General features: G+C 37.2%; 1 long non-coding RNA gene and 1 pseudogene across 1 annotated transcript in view; both read left to right on the plus strand.

Moving 5' to 3' along the window:
* Positions 1 to 1,728: 1,728 nt before the first annotated feature.
* The window catches only part of LOC112204983 (uncharacterized), a 53,206-nt gene continuing 31,728 nt past the window's right edge, over positions 1,729 to 23,206 (plus strand). Inside the window, exons 1-2 of the long non-coding RNA XR_010147993.1 lie at positions 1,729 to 1,793; positions 22,968 to 23,133. This is a non-coding gene — a long non-coding RNA (uncharacterized LOC112204983). The remainder of the gene's footprint in view (positions 1,794 to 22,967; positions 23,134 to 23,206) is intronic.
* On the plus strand, positions 19,959 to 21,679 carry LOC743586 (T-complex protein 1 subunit alpha-like; annotated as a pseudogene).

Here is a 23,206-nt window from a genome sequence, read left to right on the forward strand (position 1 = left end):
TGGTTTGCCTTTTCGTTTTCTTAATGATGTGTTTCAAAGAGCAAAATTTTTAATTTTGATGAAGCCCAATTTATAAAATTTTAAATTATTTGTGGTCTTTGAGTTCTGAGAAATTTTTGCTTGCTCTAAAATCTCAGAGGTATTGAAATAATATGTATGTTTTCATTGTTGATTTCCAACTTAATTCTATTGCAATCAGAGAGCATACTCTGTAGAATTTTGATTTTTAAAAATTTATTGAAACCTGTTTTATGGTTCTATGCTCTATATTGGTGAATGATATGGTTTGACTCTGTGTCCCCACTCAGATCTCAAATTGTAATTCCCAGAGTTGGTGGAGGGACTTGGTGGGAGGCGATTGGATAATGGGGGTGGATTTCCCCCTTGCTGTTCTCATGATAGTGAGTGAGTTCTCATAAGATCTGGTTGTTTAAAAGGGTGTGTGGCACTTCCCCTTTTGCTTGCTCTCTTCTGTTCTGTTATGGTGAGATGTGCCTGCTTCCCCTTTGCCTTCCGCCATGATGGTAAGTTTCCTGAGGCCTCCCCAGCCATGCTTATTATACAGCCTGTGGAACTGTGAGCCAATCAAACCTCTTCTCTTTATAAATTACCCAGTCTCAGGTAGTTCTTTATAGCAGTGTGGGAACAAACTAATACAGTGAATATATCATCTACATGTACACTTGAAAATCATGTGAATTCTGCAGTTGCTGATTTTGTTAATTATGTCACGGTGGTCCATGGTATTGTTCAGATTATGTTTTTACTGAGATTGTATCTGGCTCTTTCCTCAATTGCTGTGCATGAGATGGTAACATCTCCAACTTTGATTGTAGAATTGTATAATCCTCCCTTTAATTTTGCCAATTTCTGCCCTCATATCTTATATATTTCAAATCTCTGGTAGTAGATTCATACATGTTTATGATTTTATGTCTTCCTTTATTATTTTTATTAACTCTGGTAATACTATTTGCCTTGAAGTCTAACTTATCTGATATTAATACGGGCACTTCAACCTTCTTATTCTGACTTTTTGCTTGGTATATATATTTTTAATCCATTTTATTTCAACTTATGTCTTTATATATAAATTGTGTTTCTCTTGGGCAGCATATATTTGTTCTTGCTTTTTTAATCCATTCTGAGAACCTCTGCCTTCTATTTGGATTGCATAGTTAATATTTAATCAGATTACTGATATGATTGGATTTATGTCTACCATAGCATTTTTTTCTTCTGTTTGCTCCTGTGCTTTTTATTCCACTATTGTTCTTCTCCTACCTTTTAAAAAAATTATTCGAATATTTCTAAAGCTCTGTATGCTACATTTTGGATGTGGTTTGTTTGGCCCCTCCAAGTCTCATGTTGCAATTTGATCCCCAGTGTTGGAGGTGGGGCCTGATGGGAGGTGTTTGAGTCATGAGGGCAGGTCACTTATTAATGGCTTGGTGCCATCCTCTTGATAATAAATTCTTACTCTATTAGTTTCTATAAGAGTTCCTTCTAGAGCTGGTTATTAAAAGTGAGCTTAGCACCTTGCCCCTCTCTCTTGCTTCTTTTCTCTCGCCATATGATCACTATACAGGCTAGCTCCCCTTGGCCTTCTGCCATGAGTGGATGCATGCTGGGGACCTCCCTGGAAGTTAAGCAGATGCTAGCACCATGCTTCTTGTACAGCCTGCAGAAATGTGAGCTGAATATAAACCACCTTTTTTTTTTTTTTTTTTACAGATTGCCCAGCCTCACATATTCCTTCATAGCAACACAAACGGACTGAGACAATATATAAGGTATTTTGTGGCTTTTAAGCTATACCTCTTTGTATTATTTATGTTTAGTGATTTTCCTAGTGATTTTATTGTATGTCCTTAACTTTTGCAGTCTATTTAGAAGAAACATTTTATTGCTTTTTGTAAGATGTAGAACCCTGCAACTACACAGGTTCACTTGCCCTCCTCTCCAGGCTGCTATTTTTATGCCATAAGTGTCACGTGTATCCCATCACATACATCTAAATCCCATAAGACAATGTTATAACTTTTGCTTTAAGGTCATATGCATTATTTATAAATTAAGAAGAAAAAGTAGTCTTTTATATTTACTGCCAATGCTTACTAATTCTTATTCTCTTCATTACTTCCTGAAGATCCAGGATTTTTCTTGTTCTGTGAGGGGTTTTCTGGTTAAAAAAAAAAAAAAGAAAAAAGAAAAATTGGAATACCTGACTGACAAATTCTAAAAGAGCTGTAACACTTATATAGGGCTTTATATGATATCATTTCTCTCTCTAGGCTGAAGAAATTCCCTTAGTCATAGAATAGACCAATTTCTTAGGAGGGCTTTGTAGAAACTGGTAAAACAAACAAATCACAGCATTTATTTAAAAATGGTAGGTTTATCACACGAGAATAATGACATATATTTTCATATATAAAACTCCAGAAAATTCAAGAAATTTGGTTGTGCAATTGTTCTGTCAAATTATTTCCTTTGAAAATGGAGGACAGACTCTTATTAATGCTCTGTGCAAAAACTACACTAACCATTAAAAGAAAAGAGACTATGTTTGTTTATGAATTCCGAGGGGTTAGTGAGAATAACATGTCACCTAAACATGTGTTAATATCTTTAAATGAAGGGATAGCAGTAGATCAAGAAGAGACAGTGCTTATCTCATAAAACTTAAAACTATACTTAAATTTTTCCAAACAAATAATCACAATCAGTTTCTCTCATCAGCTCAAATCTGATTTTCTGCTGCTTCTTGAATATACATAAGTCTGTTACTTGAAGTATCAGTGAGTAGAAGCACTTGGTATAATCCTTTCCATCAAGGTCCTGAGAACTTCCTTCTTTGTAGAAAATCCAATTCGTAGAACTTTTAGGAGAGACAAAGAAAAGAAAAATAAACTACCCATTGATGAGAGGACAGCCCAGGTCTCAAAAGGCTGTTTTATCTTGCAAAAGTGAGACAGACAAAAAACCAAAACAAACCCAATCACAAACAAGTAAAATACCATTAAAAAGATGATCTATCATTCCTTACTTGTCAGAGAATAAATCTTGATCTTTACATGACAGAGATTACAGAATGGGCAGACAAGAAAATTGTATTCCTCTTCACTGCTGTCACCAACTGGGAAAGCAAACCAGAATCAGAACCAAAGATGCACAAGGACTGGGAAAGGAAACAAAGCCAGAGTCAGAAAAACAAAGCAAACAGAAAAATAGAGCCTAAGAAGGGAAATTTTGATAACCACTGGAATCACTCAGGGAATCAAGAAAAGACATGCCTGGTTCTAACAGCCAGTGATGAACATTTCTCAGGTGACACAATTTAATTTGTCCAGCTCATATGTCTTCTTGGTGGAATTTCCAAAACTTGGTGGAATGCACTTCTTGTTGGAATTTTCAAAAACTGTCAAAATATAATTTTCAAATATTAAAACGACATTATTGCAAATATAAAATGAGCACATTAAAGATATATTTAACTCAGTGAAGGAATCAGCAGGATGGGAAATTTGGTTTCCTATAATCTATTTAATAGCAGTCTACTTCTTTCACTGTGACATACCACATAGTACCTTACACATAGTTGATATTTATGTGTAGTCAAGGTTATTAATTTTTGAAAGTTACTGCTCACTTTTGACTACAGAATGTTGTACTTCTAACATATTCCATTGTTATCTATGTTTCCAAATACTTTTTATTCTTGAGATCTTCAGATTTTTTAAAATTAATGTCCTTGCATTTTCCAAGTCACTTTTTTGAAATTATTGACTTTCTGTTGATTTTACATTAAAATTCCAATTTTGATTTTCTCCTTGAACTGTACAGAAAAATTCAGCTTCATGTCTGGATTGAGAGCATTGTTTTCAAACTTAAAAGTTGAGACTCCTTTTGCAGGAAGGAAATCTTCATGAACCAACAATGTTAACAAATATTTATTATGGTATGATTTAAATGTTTACAAAGATAACATTAGATATAAATTTCTTACGCTTATAGCTCCTATACAAATGTAAACCAAAAGTATTTTCAAATTTAATACAAAAAAACCACAGAGCCAATACCAAGGGACTTAAACTACTAATTTTATGTGACAGATGATGTCAATTTATTAAAACTGAGTAATTTGTTATGTTGGCCTAAGAAATTAAAGGTTAAATTGTGGAAGATTTAAGAGTTATAATCTCTAGATCAATAGTGTCCATTTTTTTTTATTTTTCATTTTCAATTCATCTTGGTAAGAATTTAAAAGTTGTACACCCCACAGTATGTGTGTATGAGCATATATGTATGTGTTAATACGCACTACCACATTAATAAATATTGTTCACTGTAAAACATACAGGGAAAACAGAATTGATAAAGGAATAATACAAAATTTAAATAGAACTTCTAGTAATGTCTCTTCTGCACTCCATAAATAACCTTGTGCTTTTTCTGAGATGTGTGCCCGCCCTTTAAGGTCTGACTCCATCATGAAATTTTCATGATGAACTATCTCCATCCAAGTGTACCATCTCACATGTAGATCCTGTTCTCCTCCAGTCCTCCCCTAGGGACTCATTCCAGTGTTAATTTCATAGTGGTCCTACTTTGCTGCAGCTGCCATGCTTATTATGAGAGTTGTTGGGTTGGGTGGGAGTGATGTCAAAGAAGCAAGAAAGCATGTACTCTGGGAACATGAGCGTGGGCAATGAACTGAGAAGCAAATGTTTATATTTAAAAACTGTTTTCGTTTCCCTTTTACAACTGCATAGAAAGCCAATTAGCAGGTTAAGTCATGAGTGGCTACAATTAGTAGCATGTGGTTATAGAGCCTGTCCAGGTTTGATATGGGCTCTGGAAATTTTTGAAGGTCTTGCAGTTCCCTGGAATCTTCTAACTAGGCAACTGCTTTTCAGCCTCTGTGTCATTTGGATAGCAGAGCAACATACTGATCTCAACAAAATGAAACAGTCAAAAACAACTCCCTCAATCCAAGTTCCAGTTCACAAACATTTCCTTTTTGTATGATAGATTTCCAATCTGTCATTTATACCTCCTTTTCCTGTTAGAATCAGACTGGGCAGGACAACCTTAGATCATCTCACAGCAGTTGTTCACTGTTGGACTTGGTTGACTTTTTTCTATTTTATCGTAATGTGCTTCTCACATTGTTTTACCAGTTAGTGACACAAAGTGAAAAATTAACAATAATATGTAAAATTTCCCTTTATCTTCATGGAAGAATAAACAAGAAGACTGTGAAATGAGATGTTTAGTTGACTCAATTGCTAGGGAAACATAACATCATCTGAAGAGAGTTTTAAATTTCATAATTCCTATTCTTGTATCCATTTTCCCTACTCTCCTCACCAGGCTCTAATAACCCATCAGCATATATTGGTTACAGCATGGGAATGTATATTTTGCTAAATTCTCCTAAGGTGATTCCAATAGTCCTCTCCTTAAATCCTGAAGTTTGACCATAAGAGTTTTTACATTTTTATTTTTAATTAATTAAATTTTTGCTGTATTTTATTTTATTGTGATAAGAACACTTAACATGAGCTTTACCGTCTTCACAGATTTTTAAGTGTAGAAGAAAGCATCGTTAACTATGGGCACTATGTGGTATAGCAGATCTCTAGAATTTATTCATCTTGCATAACTGAAACTTTATGTCTATTTTGATGTTTGATTAGCAACTCTCTGTTTCCCCCTTCCCTAGCCCTTGGCAATGACCATTCTACTCTTTGCTTCTATAAGCTTCACTATTTTAGATACCTCTGATATATTTATGAAGGATCATGCAGTATTTGTCCTTCTATGACTGGCTTATCTCACGTAGCATGATGTCCTCAAAATACATCCATGTTGTTGCATATTGCAAGATTTCCTTCTTCCTTAATGCTGAATAATATTCCATTGTATGCATATGCCACATTTTCTCTATTTTCATCTGTTAATGTGCGTTTAGGTTGTTTCCATGTCTTGGCTATTATAAATAGCAATGAACATGGGAGTGCAAATATCTCCTTGAGATCTTGATTTCAATTCTTTTGGGTAAATACTCAGAAGTGGGACTGCTGGATAATATAATAGGTAGTTCTATTTTTAATCTGAGGAACCTTCGTAATGCTTTCTATAGTAGCTGCACCATTCTGGAAAGTTTCTATATTGTTTCATTTGTTTGCTTGTGGTGAAAGTGAGAAGAAAATAATTTTGAAGATTATTTTTCAAGGGAGATTGTGGTGGACTTTTTATTCTTTGCAAAAGAAATAGAAAATAATATGACTTGAATAGTTGGGAGATTGATATGGCAGAAGACCACAATGAGTTCCTTGCATACATTTCTTATTTATGAGTCTAGAAATGTCATTAGAATAGTTATTTCTGAATGCGTGTCTGTAAAACAAACACAAAAGACGCCACAGACATATGATGTCTTGATTATTCTTGAATTGTGGTGTAGGATGTCACCATGTCAGGAGAGGGGTGAGGATTGAGGTCAAAATTATTTGGACTAAAATTGCAAGTGGCATAAATGTTTAAATTTAGGGAAGTGATAAATTAATTAGATTATTACTGGTAATAAACCAAGACCTATGTTCTAGTGTTAGAGTAGCCCTTGCATTTTGGATGAGTTACTTGTCCTCTCTAGTCTTCTGATTCCTCATCTGTAAAGTAAATAGGCTGGACTAAACATAGCTTTCACGTGGTGTTATAGCAGAATTCTTCTTTGAATGAAATAGGGAAAGGAAACAGAACATGTCAAATAGGAAAAGAGGAGTCTGTTTTGGTTGAAGTAGGTTGCTGGAATCCCCCTGTCATTCATTCATTCATTCATTTGAGATGGAGTCTCGCTCTGTCGTCCAGGCTGGAGTGCAGTGGTGCGATCTCGGTCCACTGCAACTTCCACCTCCCGGGTTCCCGCCATTCTCCTGCCTCAGCCTCCGGAGTAGCTGGGACTATAGGTGCGCGCCACCACGCCCGGCTAATTTTTTGTATTTTTAGTAGAGACGGGGTTTCACCATGTTATCCAGGATGGTCTCGATTTCCTGACCTCGTGATCCGCCCCCTCAGCCTCTCAAAGTGTTGGGGTTACAGGCATGAGCCACCATGCCTGCCCCACCCCCTGTCTTTTAAATTAGCTCCTAAGGCATCCTCAGAAAGAGAGCTTCCTTCATGCCATTCTGACATTACTGGTTTGTGGATCAGCATTTGAGAAGCTCTGGGTTCTTTTCAAGCTCCAAAATTCAATGAATGTATTGTATGTGGGTTGGGTGGTATAGTAAGTTTATTTTAGAGTGGATGCAAATTCTACCATTTATTTGTGTTCACTAATTGAAAACTTTCCTAAGGAAAAGGTATTTTTACTCCTGTTTGAGTCTGATTCCCTTAATGTAGGTGCTGCTTTTGCAGTACTCACTTCATCAATTGTCTCCTCTCTTTCCTGGATCTCCTGATTTGCACTGGATTCTTTCACATTCTCAAACTTCTTTCACATTACCATTTTTTCATTTTTCTCTCTCTCGCATACCAAAGCAGACAAACAAAACGTCTCCATTCACACTTCGTTCTCTTTGAATTACCACCCTAGTGAAAAAAATAATACAAGTTTTCCATCTCTGTTTCCTCACTATTCATGATCTCTTGCAATTTGGCTTCATTATTACCTGTACGTGAAAGTTCTTTTACTAAATTTACCTCTTGTCAAATCTAATGAACATTTTCAGTTTTTCTTTTACATAACACTTTAAGTCATTCAACTCTTTTGCGTCACGTTTTAACCATAAATCTGTTCTTGTGATTTATTTACTGGTTTCCTTTGTAGGCTCTTTTTTCTATGTCTGCTTTTGATATGTGCTGTTTCCCTTGTGCCCTTGGCATTTTTTTTTTTTCAAAAACCCATTTTCATCCATGTTGAAGGCTCTACCTGCCACTTATCTGTTGATAGTCTAAAAATCTGTACCTCCAGTCCAAGCTATTCCCTAGATTTCAAGACCCATTAATCCAATATGGGTATCCGAAAAGGCATCTCAAACTCAAAATGTCCTTAATAGAATTCACATGGTTTCTGCACATACCGTGCCAGCTTTCAATCGATTGCTTCTCAGCTCCAGTTCTTCTCTTTATTGCCTTCTCTATGATAATGGAGCTAGTCCCTGTCAGCATTTCTCCCTTGTCAGCTGGCATGATGTTAAGCTTTGTCAGTAGTGAATTTTGAAGGGCACTACAGGAAGGAGACGTTTCTCTTCCTGGTTCATGTGCTCCTCTTTATAGGCTCCAGCAGCACACCATGGTCAGCAGCCAGCAGTGATTGACACTTTCCTGTGGGCCACTTTCCTCAGTATCCCAAGAGTAGATTTCCAGTGGTTTCTGCATCCTGGCACCTCTCGTGTCATTCCCTCCAGCATCCCAGCTGTTGGAATCCTAATGTGTTCTGCTGGTGTGGGATGCTAGCAAAATACTTTATCATCACTGGGCCATGGCTGCATTTCTCTGTCAAGGTCTGGAATTCAACTTTGGTGGGAGATGAAGGTCTCCTTCAGATTTGTTGTTTCCTTGGGTGTTATATCCTAGCCCCAGAGGTAGTGGCTGCTAGTGGATATCTACCATTTCTGTTGTCTTCAAAGTTTGCTTCTTAGTAGGTTATCCCTTATTTTAGCTAATAATTCTATGTGTTAACATTTCTCTATTTAAAGTACTGTGTGATTTCTGTCTCTCCATTTGACCTAGACCCATATGTATACCTCCTTTTTGTATGCTTCATCACAGAGACTATAACTACCAGAACTCATTCTTACTACTAATATCTAATCAATTGACAAGTCTTATTTACACATTCTATTTAATGCCTTTCTTATGCCTCTTCTCCACTTTATCCCTACTATCTTTGCCCTTGGTTATACCATATTATCTTTTACTTGGGCTCTTACAGTAGACTCCTATCACTGTGTTACAGCTAATTTTGATCAATATAATAAATATAACACTCGTTTAGTCGATCTCTTATATTAGTCTTATAAATTAGACCTATCTGCAACTCTAGGGCATATTTTATATCAGATAAAAATGATTCTGCTTTGATTTTATGAAGACCTTTGAGAATACATCTAAATTGTTATGTAAGACTTACTTGTGACTGGTAAACTCAGTTTAGATAATGAGCTCTCAAGAGCATACTATTGAACCAATTTAATTTGCTTCATAGCATCATTGCACAGTGGTTAAGAGTATGGACTTTGAAGCTAGCCTGCCTGCTTTTCAGTCCTGACTCTAGTATTTACCAGCCATATGACCTTAGCAAAATGTTTAACTTCTTTGTACCTCAGTTTTCTTCTTTAACATCGGTTTAATAATATTACTTAATTCACTAAATTGTTAGGAGGATTAAAGTCTTAGAACATTTCTTGGCAATGAATAAATGTTAGCCATTCTTGTTATTGCATTGATTAAATAATTAGAGACTATATTTTTTCCAAAATATATTTAATGCTCTTGTTACTTGTTTTTCAGTATTCTATGATAATGATAAAGGTAATGATGATGATGATGATGATGATAATGATGATGATGATGATATGGAATGCAATCATTAAGGCTCAAACACGATTCTTTTCTCATTTTGGCAATGGCCTATAAAGCCCTGCCTCACAAGTAAGGGGAAACAAGGGAGAGAGTATGGATAAATTAATATGAACTGATCACAGTTACAGGAAAACAAACTCAAAGGGCACAAAGGAACAGTCATGTGTACTGTTTTTGAATACAAAGGACTTTTTTTTTTTTTTGTCCTCAGAAAACACTGAATAGCCTGTTGATTTCTTCCTGGCCCCAAATCTTTGGGTAGTACACTTCTTTTAATGAACTTGATGTTTTTATTTTCTAATTTAGATGATACTTGTTTAAAGCATTCCGCATTTCATCATTAAGACCTCTTCTTTCAGCAAAAGCTCTCACGTTATTAGAAACACTTCTGGGCAATTAAGAAAGGATACTACATGAACTCATCCACTTGACAGGGCCTTTTTAAATTTTTTTTGAAAAGTTAGCTACAGCTATAATCATTTAATTACTCGATATTTGTCAAAAAATTGCTGAATTTAGGTACTTTAATGACTGACAGCAAAGCAGGCAGAAAACTAGCACAACATCTGCCCACATGGAAATTACTTATTTGTGACAGACCTTTGCAACCAGCTCTCACAAACCATTCCAGCACTGGAGAGAAAGTGTCTACAGAAGGGCTGTAAAAAAAGCCCCAGCAACGTCAAGGACAACTGGACTTGAAAAATTTGTTCATGACAAAGAGTATTGGAAAATTTCTGTGCCCTTTAATGTATTTAATGAAAGTATTTGGTTAAACTGTGATCTCAAGTATTAATTTCTACAGCCTTAAAATATTTGACTTTGTAGAATTTTCGTCTTTGTGTACTCTCAATCATCTCCAAATGGTAAGGCTCTTGCTTGGAGAAATTATGTGGCTCAAACATGTTACATTTCCAGATGGGCATGAAGAAGAATTTTATGGAATGTGATGGGTTCTAATTCGTCATAGGACAAAGTCGCCAATGAATAGCAAATGCAAAGCAGATTTTTCAAAAGGTGTTACCATTTTTCATTATTTACCTAGGAAATAGGTCTCCCCCAGGGTGGATAATCATTCCTTTTAGTAACTGATACAAAAGACTAACTGAAAAATCCTAAATTGAGATAAAAAAAGGAAAAATCTTACTTTCTGACCTCTGTTTAGTGTATTTTTCTCTCAGAATGAGAAATGTGTTTGTTATGTGATCTATATGTGTGTGCTTATATAGGAATGGGTCTCAAAAATTTCCACATCAGTGAGAAATACCCAGGAAGCTTGTTTAAAATTAAAGTTGTAGATCTCATCCTCAGAGTGCTGGTGTAGAATTTGCAGATAATTCTGATGGAGGTGATCAGTAGACTACACTTTCAGAAAAACTAGTTTATGAACTAGAGAGGGAAAAACTGAATAATTTCAAATGAAAGAAGAGATCATTTGACTGTGTTATGGAAACCATGCCGGGTCCTAAAAATACAGAGATTATTCAGATACATTCACAGGAGGAATAAAGTTTGAGCTGTGCTCACTCTCATAGCACTGGTAGGAAAACAGGGCCCCTCCCAGTCTTCTGTGCAGTTATTTAGTAAAAACAGAATAGCTCCAGGGGCTCTCTTCACAGCTTTGCTAAGTAGTGCTCTTCAGCACCGCTCTTGCCTCTTCTCAAATAGAGGTTGTGATTAATTTGAAAGTTGTAGGCATTTTACGTGTATAATGCCACCCATGTTGAACTTGAATACAATTACTGTAGGTTGACTAATGCATTTACTTGATTTCGTTAACCATATTTTGAGTTAGTGCTTCATTATGCAAATTTATGCAAAATAAAACAAAATAATATTTTGAGCCAAGAACACTGTTCTTCTTTTAGAAAGAGTTAATAGAGTAAAATTAAATCAAGTTCAAGAGAATGAACATCAGAGGAACACATGAGTGTCACATCTGCTGTCATTCTGGGGACGCTCTTCTCAGGACTCTCTTTAGAGCCGTCTCAGGGGCACTTGGTATGGAAACACAACATCCAAATGCAAAGGAGTACTCTATACCTTCCTCAAAGTTCAAAAGGCATGTAGAGTCAAGGAATGAAGATTTTCCTGTTGGCTGAGGATCAACATCTTGATGTTTTGGACTTACTCTAAAAATTAAAGACAAGAAGAAAAAGAATTAATGAGCAAGTTTTCATAGTCTGATTAACAACTTCCTAGAAAAATTTATAGCTCCATTCCTATGTTTGGGAAAAACAGATCTTCATTTTCTCTGCAATTTACTATCAACATTATGTTTTTATACTTTCTATTTGAAGAAAAATCCTTTGAGTCTTAGTCTTTTTATTTCAAGTAATGTAAATTTCCAATTTAATCTCACTCTTCCTAAAATATGTTAACTTGACTCAAAATAGTCCTTAGTAGATGAGCTTATTCCCCAGTATAATATCAGTCATTTACATATTATCCCCCAGTATAATATCAGTCATTTACATATAGTATTTGTGTCCACTTATTAGTCAACCAATGCTAATTTATTGGACATTTACTGTAGCCCTAATTTTGTGACTGTCACAAACGATATAAGTATTTGTCCTTTTCAGCTAATCTACACTTAGTTGAGCATAAATGTCATGAAACATAAAAAGTAACTAATAATTCACTAAAGAAAATGCTAAGTGCCAAATGCGTGATGCAAATAAAAAATAAGCACAGTTGCTGAGAACACAGGAGGAGGACAAGCAAGCTCTGGGAGTAGCTGGGAATGTGCAACAGAGCGGCAGAAAGCTTGGGCATCACTTTAAAGGATGATTGGAATTCTATACGTAGAAACAAGTTTGTGGGGGAAGATGGGGTTGGAAGAAGATCTTTCAGATGGGCAAAACAATATGAGAAGTCTGAAATTATATAATGACTCCAAAAAATTAGAGATGAAAACTTAGTTGGGGGGAATAAGGTAGGGAAGACTGAGAATAACTGTGAATATTATGTGAATGAGTTTGAAATGTATTCTATAATAAATGTGAAGATGCTAAGATTTTCTAAACAGGGGAGTGATCTGAGTATGCTTGTCATTTGTGTAGCATTAAGAAAAACAGGAAGTCGGGTATTAATCTGGCAATCATGTGCAGGTTGCATTTGACTGTGACCATTGGTGTTAATTACTCCTCAGTTGTGTTTCCATAGCTCTATAAACACACATCTTTTGTGGTACACCATAAAACAGTTACTTTCTCATATACAATAAATATTTAGAGTGCTTACTATGTCCCAGGAGCTCTTCTAGGTACTGCTATTACAGTGGCAAATAGATAAACAGTCTCTGCCCTAATGAAACTTACATTTTAATAGGGGAGACAGACCAGAATAAAATAAAATCACTCTGCAAGATACAGCATTGACTCAGATAGTGATGTGTTATGAAGAAAGTATAGAAAATTTGGACCTAGAGAATGACAGGTTGAAAAAAGACTAGATGGGAGTAATCAGGGAAGGTCTCTTTGAGGAGGCAGTGTTTTGTGTACACCTGAAAAAGGAGAAAGGAGGAAGATATTAGAAGAGCTGGAGGTCAGGTATTCCAGGCTTTAGATTTTATTCTATGTGTGACAAGAAGCAATTGTGAAGTTTTATTTCATGTATTTATTTATGTTTTTTAGCAGAGGAGTGATATAAACTGATTTCTGTTGCTTGATATGGGCTCTCTTCATGGTTTGCAGATGGCCCCTTCTTGCTGTGTCTTTGCATGATGGAGAGATGGGGGAATGGAGAGTGAGAGAGGGGAGAGAGAGAGATTGATTTGAGCTCTGTTCTCTCTTCCTTTTACAATAATGGCACTAAGACACTAATCCCATCATGGCAGCCTCACTTTCATGACCTCATATAAATGTAATGATCCCCCAAAGACCCCACCCCTAATACCATCTGATATGGTTTGGCTGTGTCTCCAACCGAATCTCATCTTGAATTATAGCTCCCATAATTCCCACATGTTGTGGGAGGGATCCAGTTGGAGGTAATTGAATCATGAGGGGCAGGTATTTCTGTGCTGTTCTTGTGATAGTGCATAAGTCTCATGATACCTGATGGCTTTATAAAGGCGAGTTTCCCTACACAAGCTCTCTTGCCTGCCACCATGTAAGACGTACCTTTGCTCCTCCTTTGCTTTCCGTTATGATTGTGAAGCCTCACCAACCATGTGGAACTGTGAGTCAATTAAACCTCTTTCCTTTATAAATTACCGAGTCTTAGATGTGTCTTTATTAGCAGCATGAGAACAGACTAATACACCATCAGAAAACTCAAATGTAAGTCTTTGATATATAAATTTGGGGGTGAGGAGCATAAACATTCAATTCATAGCAATCTACTATGAGAAGAAAGTAGCAATGCTGCTGTCACTCAAAATGCCATGGCTCTTAGGATCCTGCTCGTATTGAAATGAAATAAATCTTGCATCTGTCTGAAGTTTCCTCATACCATTTATTTAATGTGAGCATCATTATTCATGTTCCTTCATTATCCTGTGTAGTCTGAGTGAATACTGGTTTCCAATTACCCTACTGAAGTTACTGTGCTTTGTTGGTGATCATCACAAATTCAAGCCTTGCCCAGAGGATGCAGGTAAATGTTAACAATAACTCATTTTCTGGTCATTTTAAATTTACTTTTTAGAATTTTACAATGTAAATGTAAAATACCATATCTTCCAACTATGTCTTCTCTTCAGCTTTTTTAGGTTGTAATCATACATTCCTCGAATGTGATCTTTTTCAGTGTTGACCCATCACTGCCTTCCATATGCCACCACCAATGGGGAGGAGCGAAAAGGACCACTAGCAAAGTAAGAATAGTTCTCTTCACATCAGGAACCTCTCTCCCTCATTCACTCTGGCTTCAGGCTGACCTGGGAGAACATGGCCTTGCCACATTGATCTGAGGCAAGAACATCAATCAGAAGGGCCTGTTTAGGTGTTGCAGAGCAAAGGTCTTGAAATCCCTCAGAGGAGATACATGTAGATACCCCTAGAGGAATGTTGAGACTACAGAAGGAGTGGGGGACCACCCTGGGGGCCAGCAGTGGAGGAGGTGGTCAATGAGTTAAGAACATTTGCCACTACTGCTACCCCTGCCATGCTCCAGTGCTTTAGACCAGAGACAGCATCATAGTCAGAAGATGGACAGGCAAAAGAGTACACATGGGCCCTACGTGAGGCTCAAGCCCAGTGGATTTATAAGCCGAGCTCAAGGGTGGGAGAGGTGGTGTGATAGGCAGTCTCTAGGATGGTCCTCATTGCTCCCCATCTCCTGATATTCACGTTCTTGAGTAATCACCTTTCTTTGAGTGTGGGCTGGACTCACTACTTGCTTCTAATGAATAGAATACGGTAGAAGTAATGATACGTCACCCCTGAGATTAGGGTACACAGAGACTGTAGCTTCTGTCTTGAGCATTCTCTCTCTTAAAATTTTTAGCTGAGAATAGCCAGCTGCCAGGTTGTGAGGCAGCCCAGTGGCACAGCCCCTGTGTGAGGGAGCAAGTCCTGCCAGCAGCCCTCTGGGTGAGCTTGGATGCAGATCCATCAGCTCCTGGAATCTTCAGAGGACTGTAACTTCATGGAGACCTTGAGCCAGGGACACTCAGTTAAGCTGTTCCCAGACTCCTAAACCACAGAAACAAAGATAATAAATGTCTATTGTTTTAAGTCTCTAGATTTGGGGGTAATTTGTTATGCAGGAATAAATAACTAATACAAGTGGAGAGAAAACTCACTGTATAGATAGTGTTCAAAATTCTGGAGCTAGATGAGATACCTAGAGGAAGTGTGTCATTAGAGAAGACCAATGATAGAGCCTTGAGGCACCAAGGTCAGAAGCAGAGGAGGGACCAACAAAGAAGACTATGAAAAAGTGGCCAGTGAGGTACAGGAAAAACCAGGGAAGGAGGGGGTCCTCAAAGTCCAATGAAGAATATGATTTTAGAAGGGAAGATTTTGTTTTTTTTTTTAAAGTAGGCTAAATAAGATGAAAACTGAGAGTTGCTTATTTACTTGGTAAAATGGAGACCGTTAGAAACCATAATAAAAGAAATTTCAGTAGAGTGATGGAGATAAAATCTGATAAATGTGGATTAAAAAGAGAACAAGAGGTGAGAAAGTGGAGAGAGCTCATATGAGCAATATATTCAAGGAGTTTTGCTATAATAAAAATTATGAAAATGGTGTAGCAGCTGGAATGGCACATGAAATAAAGGAAAGTCATTTAAATATGGGACTATTACAGCACATTTGAATTGATGGGAAGGAGTTAGTAGAAAGGAAAGATTGACGTAGGAGAACAGGGAAATAGGTTAGTTTCACAAGCTATTGTTTCAGCTACTGTAGGCAGGAGAGGATGGCGTCCTGTGTACAAGTGGATGTAGAGAGGAGCGCTTATTGTTTGTCTAGGTTTACAAGAGACAAGTCAGATTATAGGCAGAGATACAAGCGACTGGTATAAACAAGTGACGGGAAATGGTGTAATTTTTCTTTTGATCCCCATTATTTTCTCATTGAAATAAGGGAGATGGGTGAGGAGAAGCTGCTGGATGTTTTAAGAGAAGGAAGGTATTAGATAGGTTGTTCAGGGAAAGAACAAACTATGAGAAAAAGGTAATTGTGTTGCTGAGATTTATAATAAAAACGTAACGGCAGGTGAGTCTGCATGATTATGATGGTGCTAATAAGATTGTGTTTGCAGCTGGGCTTGGTAGCTTATCCTAGCACTTTGGGAGGCCAAGGTGGGGAGATCACAAGGTCAGGAGATCGAGACGATCCTGGCCAGCATGGTGAAACCCTGTCTCTACTAAAATACAAAACATTAGCCAGGCATGGTGGCGTATGCCTGTAGTCCCAGCTACTCAGGAGGCTGAGGAAGGAGAATCACTTGAACCCGGGAGATGGAGGTTGCAGTGAGCCGAGATCACGCCACTGCACTCCAGCCTGGTGACACAGCACGACTGTCTCAAAAAAAAAAAAAAAACCAAAAAAGATTGTGTTTGTGTTGTTTTCCTCCAGCTCAGCTACTCTGCTGTAGCTGTGGATGAAGAAGAGGAGTGAAGTTAACCAGGGTTTGGGTTTTGCTCTGGGAACGTGGCACAGGAAAAAAGAGACAAAGGATCAGAAGGTGTCTGTGAACTGTGATCATATTGATGGATCATGGCATCTAAGCTGAGTAAATAAGGAAAGAAGGGAATACAGGAATGGGGTGATGGACAGGAAATAAATAATGAGATCATCAATTGGAGGTCAGCATGGGGTTTGCATGCTGGCAACTTCTTCCACTGTCTTCTTCCCTTATATAATCTCTCCATCCCTTGGTCACAGGCTTGTAGCACTCCGGCCATAGGAAACTATCTGCCACCCCCTCAGATAGATCAGGCTGTTAGGTACATGCACTTGCATTTTCGCATATGCTTTCCTCTTAGTTTAGAACACTTCATTTCTTCATCAAACTGTTCTTTCTTGACTCTAACAGTCACTTCCTTCATGGTATGCTTCTAGCAATGATCACAGCGTCCTGTAGTTATATTTTATGTACTTTAGTCAGTTTCCCTAATTAAAATGTGAGTCTTGTAAGAGCGGAGACCTTATATTATTCATGTTTGTATTCCTGGCACAGGGCTTGGTCTACATGAAATAAATGGCCTATGTCCCTATGTTTTTCTGGCATGAAAGAATGTTTTGGGGGAACTGCAGTAAAGACAACAGATGAGGAGCCTCCTCTCTCAGAATATTTTATTTCCACTCTCACATCTTCCATTATAATATTCAAGAGGCATATGCTTTTTGAGAGTAAATATATTTTAATAGTACTTTTATGTAGTTTCCTTATGTATTTCTTAATTTTTATATCAGCTTCATTTATAAACAGTAACAAAGTAGAAATAAAAGTAGGATCCTGTAGCTAGATCCACAGCAACTCTCTGTATACAGAGGAGACAGAAACTCCTCATTGACATCTACTTTATTCTTTGTGGACAGGTAGGTGAGTCAGTAAGAACATGTGTAATAATGACAAGGTTACAGGTTAAATTTCATGAGAAGCATGTTGTCTTTCATATTTATCTATCCAAGTTTGTACATAATGGTGCGGAAATGTGAACGAATTACTCTAACTCTACCAGCTCTTCTGGAAGAACCCCTCAGTTCATGAAGTGGAAACACAGTAGTGATTGCATAGATAACATGCAAGAGCATTCACTTGGCAACTATTATTAATTAAGAGTTAATTCAGAATAACTTATAAACATGGAAATAGTAAACTGAGCCAGAGAGATTAGCAGGCAAAATTCTTGTGGAGCAAACAGAGAGGAAAAAAAGAGACAAGTAATTAAATGTAACATATAACCATGTTTATAATGAAAATATAGGTCAAAGCTCACTAGAGCAAATATTATTATGACACTTTCTGCCCAGAGGAAAAAAATTGTAAACCCTAGTTAAGGATCCATTTTTAAGCATGATTACAATGCAAAACAAAATTACAGTACAGCAAACTAACATTTGCAATTCCATAGGCCTTATTTTCATATTTATAAAATAGAAACACGGAGTTCTGATAGGTATTATTATCATTTTGTCATTTAATGACATGAGAAAAATTAGCCTAAAGTTGAACAAAGAACATGAAAATCAGAAATATTATTTTATATTGTTCCAAATTGACATTGGTATCATAGGAATAAAAAAGAAAATATTAGTGTTGGTAATAAACAATGTTATGCACTAGAATAAAAGGATATTCTTCCATAGAGTAGACATATTTTATTCTTTTTAAGGACAGAGAAGACATTTAATTATTATGGTTATCACTTATTATTATTGAAACAAACCAGGTGTGAGACCTTTCTTGAAGTGCAGATTTTTTAATTAAAAATTATTACTAATTAACTTATATCCTCTACTATGCCAAGAAAAATCTTGGCCATGCTGGCAATGCTTAAAAATTTAGAAAGTGGCTACATTTGTAGAGGTGTAATTTACCATTAAATTTTATTAAAGTAGATAATATTTTGATGACAGTAGAAAATGTTTTTATTACAGCATACATAAGGATGCCCTTAAGCTTATCCAGTTTTTCATTTTTGAGTGAGTGTACTAACATTTCTCCTGCAAGGCAGTGAATGAAATTTCAATCACGAAAGGGTTAAAAACATTGGTTAGAATTGAAGTATATTCTATTTTCTAGAATTCACATGCATAGTTTAGAAATGCTATCACAGCACATTAAATGTTATTATACTGATTATTTATCACATGGTTAATTATGCCTAATGCAGAGTGAGAGTTTACTGCAACTGATTATAATTAGATGTGTTTGGCTGCAGTTAGAATTCATAATGGTGCAAGGTTTATATTTTCGCTTGGTATGTGAAAGGGAAAGGCTTTAGTAATGAATTTATAGCAATAATTAGGTCATAGATTTACTGCTAAATGCATTACAGTTAAGCAATTCTATATATACATGTCTCAGGACTGAATGCATACGCACATATTTATCTGCAAAACATAACCAAAGACGCATTAAATTGCTGAAACAAATTGGTTTTCTTTTGCTATCTGGTTTTTAGGTCATTGTTTCCAAGGCTCTTTGAGATCACTGAATTGAGAGGTGTGACTAGAAGTCTTTATACATATATTCAATAGTGCAAGACTCATTGAAATTGCTGTAATAAATGAATACCAAATTCAGTTACATATTTTCATTAGTCTGGGCATCTATGCAAGTAAAGCCTATTAGCTGGGAAGGATTACAGAACAGGGCATCTAAAATTTCCTTGCACAGCACAATAAATGCCTTCAATAGGATGTCAGCATACCTCTTGTCCTTCCATTTTCTGTGGTCAATTATAATAAGTTCTTTCAAAATTAAGTTCTCAGGTTGGAAATTGTGAATATGACTATTTCTACTTTACTTTTATCCTCTTTTGTGCAGGGAGCAAACTCACCTCAGAAGTCACATCAGAAAGTACATTTAGAATTTTTATTTTTGAAGTACATAATTCAAATGTAATTTTTAAATTTTATATATCTTAGTAATAAAATACATTTCATACATTTAAATGTTGTCACAAGATTTTGTTGTCTATCCTGTTTAGTACTTTGATAGTTGCCTGAAAGTTGGGAAGAAGAGCTAATATTTCAAATGGCAAAATAAAAGTTCAGAGATCTGCTTCCCGCCGTGCCCCGCGGCCAGCCTGGGTAGCCGGGAAGCGGATGGGGCGGTGCATCACTCGGGTCCGCTCCACACCGTCGCCGCCACTGCTGTGGTCGCCGGTTGGCCGAGGGGCCGCGATAACTGGTTGCCCGCAGTAGGAGCAGAATTCGGTATGTACCGCCGCCAGGAAGATGGAGGGGCCTTTGTCCGTGTTCGGAGACCGCAGCAGTGGGGAGGCGATCCGCTCACAGAACATTATGGCTGCAGCTTCGATTGCCAATATTGTAAAAAGTTCTCTTGGTCCGTTGGCTTGGATAAAATGTTGGTGGATGATATTGGTGATGTAACCATTACTAATGATGGTGCAACCATCCTGAAGTTACTGGAGGTAGAACATCCTGTAGCTAACGTTTTTTGTGAGCTGGCTGATCTGCAAGACAAAGAAGTTAGAGATGGAACTACCTCAGTGGTTATTATTGCAGCAGAACTCCTAAAAAATGCAGATTAATTAGTTAAACAGAAAATTCATCCCACATCAGTTATTAGTGGCTAACGACTTGCTTGCAAGGAAGCAGTGCATTATATCAATGAAAACCTAATTGTTAACAAAGATGAACTGGGAAGAGATTGCCTGATTAATGCTGCTAAGACAATCCATGTCTTCCAAAATCATTGGAATAAATGGTGATTTCTTTGCTAACATGGTAGTAGATGCTGTACTTGCTATTAAATACACAGATATAAGAAGCCAGCCACATTATCCAGTGAATTCTGTTAATATTTTGAAAGCCCGTGGGAGAAGTCAAACAGAGAGCATGCACGTCAGTGGCTGTGCACTCAACTGTGTGGTGGGATCCCACGGCATGCCCAAGAGAATCATAAATGCAAAAATTGCTTGCCTTGACTTTAGCCTGAAAAAAAAATGAAGCTTGGTGTACAGTGGTCATTACAGATCATGAAAAACTGGACCAAATTAGACAAAGAGAATCAGATTATCACCAAGGAGAGAATTCAGAAGATCCTGGCAACTGGTGCCAATGTGATTCTAACCACTGGTGGAATTGATGATATGTGTCTGAAGTATTTTGTGGAGGCTGGTGCTATGGCAGTTAGAAGAGTTTTAAAGGCATTGCTAAAGCTTCTGGAGCAACTATTCTGTCATCCCTGGCCAATTCGGAAGGTGAAGAAACTTTTGAAGCTGCAATGTTGGGACAGGCAGAAGTGGTACAGGAGGGAATTTGTGATGATGAGCTGATCTTAAAAACACTAAGGCTCATACATCTGCATCGATTATCTTACGTGGGGCAAATGATATCATATGTGGTGAGACGGAGCGCTCTTTACATGATGCACTTTGTGTAGTGAAGAGAGTTTTGGAGTCAAAATCCATGGTTCCAGGCGGGGGTGCTGTAGAAGCAGCCCTTTCCATATACCTTGAAAACTATGCAACCAGCATGGGGTCTCAGGAAAAGCTTGCTATTGCAGAGTTTGCAAGATCACTTCTTGTTATTCCTAATACACTGGCAGTTAATGCTGCCCAGGACTCCACAGATCTGGTCACAAAATTCAGAGCTTTTCATAATGAGGCTCAGGTTAACCCAGAATGTAAAAATCTGAAATGGATTGGTCTTGATTTGAGCAATGGTGAACGTGGAGACAACAAACGAGCAGGGATGTTTGAACCAACCATAGTTAAAGTTAAGAGTTTGAAATTTGCAACAGAAGCTGCAATTACCATTCTTCGAATTGATGATCTTACTAAATTACATCCAGAAAGTAAAGATGATAAACATGGAGGTTATGAAGATGCTGTTCACTCTGGAGCCCTTAATGATTGATCTGGTGTCTCTTTTATTTATAACAATGTTAAATGCAATTGTCTTGTACCTTGAGTTGAGTATTACACATTAAAGTACAACAAGCTGTTTAAAAAAAAAATTCAGACATCTGTATTAACAAACCTACACATGTGCCCCTGAACCTAAAATAAAAATTAAAATAAGAATTCATACATCTTACTAGGCAGAAATCAATTCTTTGTAAATAATAAGAATATGTGTAAAGTCCATCAGTTAGTTCAAAATTAACAGGCAGATGATGAAGTCTTAACTTTGCAGCAAAATGTCAAAAATGCGTTTGGGTTTTAGTGAACCACAGGCTTAAGAGCAGCCAAATGGTGCTTAAAAAGTTAAAACTAAGAGAACTGTGCTGAGGTTAAGAATGGTTAATGAGATTCCTGGATCTAAGGTATTTGCATCATGTCTCCTGGCCTGTGTTAGGGCCTAGGTGCTGCAGGGGCATTCCTTATTTGGAGTCCATCATGGTGAGATGACGGGAGAGGAGGTAGAAGCGTTCCCAGGGTGGTTGAAGTGAACCTGGGCAGACGCAGAAGAAATTGATAAGACCTGACCTCCAAGGGAGAATCGAGGTCACTGCACGTGCTCAATCTGGAGAAGAAAAGACATCATGGAGACTCAACTGTGTGCCAAAAATTAAACACTATCATTCAGAAGTGAAAATAAGTTTATTTTTCAGTGTTCTGAAGCAACTAGAAGTCAAAGTGATGAGAATATTTATATTATTTCAATAAAAGAAACTTTCCTAACAGAAGCATGAACCAGCACTGGGACTGCTCATCTCACAGTGAGTCCCTGGACATCTGAAGTGTGCAGATGGGAGCCAAATGCCCAGCTTGTTCAGGCATAACATGTGGAGGAGAGTCGTATGACATAGGAGCTTTGCTCTGATGACCTCCCATGTCCCTAACTTCTTTATGGTTCTTTAGGTTATCTGGATGTTTTAGGAGGCATATTTTGTTATTGTGTTCAACAACGCATAAAAGCATCTGAGGTTAATAAGTATTCCATCTGGGAAAAGAGAAACAGAATTCTGAACTACTGAAGGCCAAAATGTATATAACAAATGGTGGAGTTTTTAACTTGAGATTCCTTTTTTCAGTCCTGTGTACAAGGATTATTTCTGCTGGTGATTACTTTCAGTTGCAACATTATAATTCACAGAATTGAGTAGGAATTACAAAATATAGAAAAAGAAAGAAAACCCAAAACTGTTAGAATCCACATGAATTTTAATGATTTATTAGCATATGCACAAAGCGTGAATGTTAAATATGGCAAATTGATTGATCTGAGGCAAACTTCCAAGGGGAAAAATTGCTACATACTCTCTCTCTCTTTCAGTTAACATCTGCCATGTAGTGGAGGTTCCAGAGAAAAAGTGAGAGAAGCTGAGTCTGCACCCTCAACATGGAGGAAATAAGCTCTCTTAGGACCAAGAACAGAGGACAGAGGAAGGACTCCAGCATGATGGGCACCAAGGGATTTTGGTCCTTCTGAGAAAGAGGAGGTAAAGTGAATCCATGTGGTCCTTGCAATTGTTGGTGGTAGTGGGGTGTTGGAACTAGGAAGGATCACCCTTG

The sequence above is a fragment of the Pan troglodytes genome, chromosome 10 (genome assembly GCF_028858775.2).
Source record: "Pan troglodytes isolate AG18354 chromosome 10, NHGRI_mPanTro3-v2.0_pri, whole genome shotgun sequence".
NCBI classification, from domain to species: Eukaryota; Metazoa; Chordata; class Mammalia; order Primates; family Hominidae; genus Pan; species Pan troglodytes.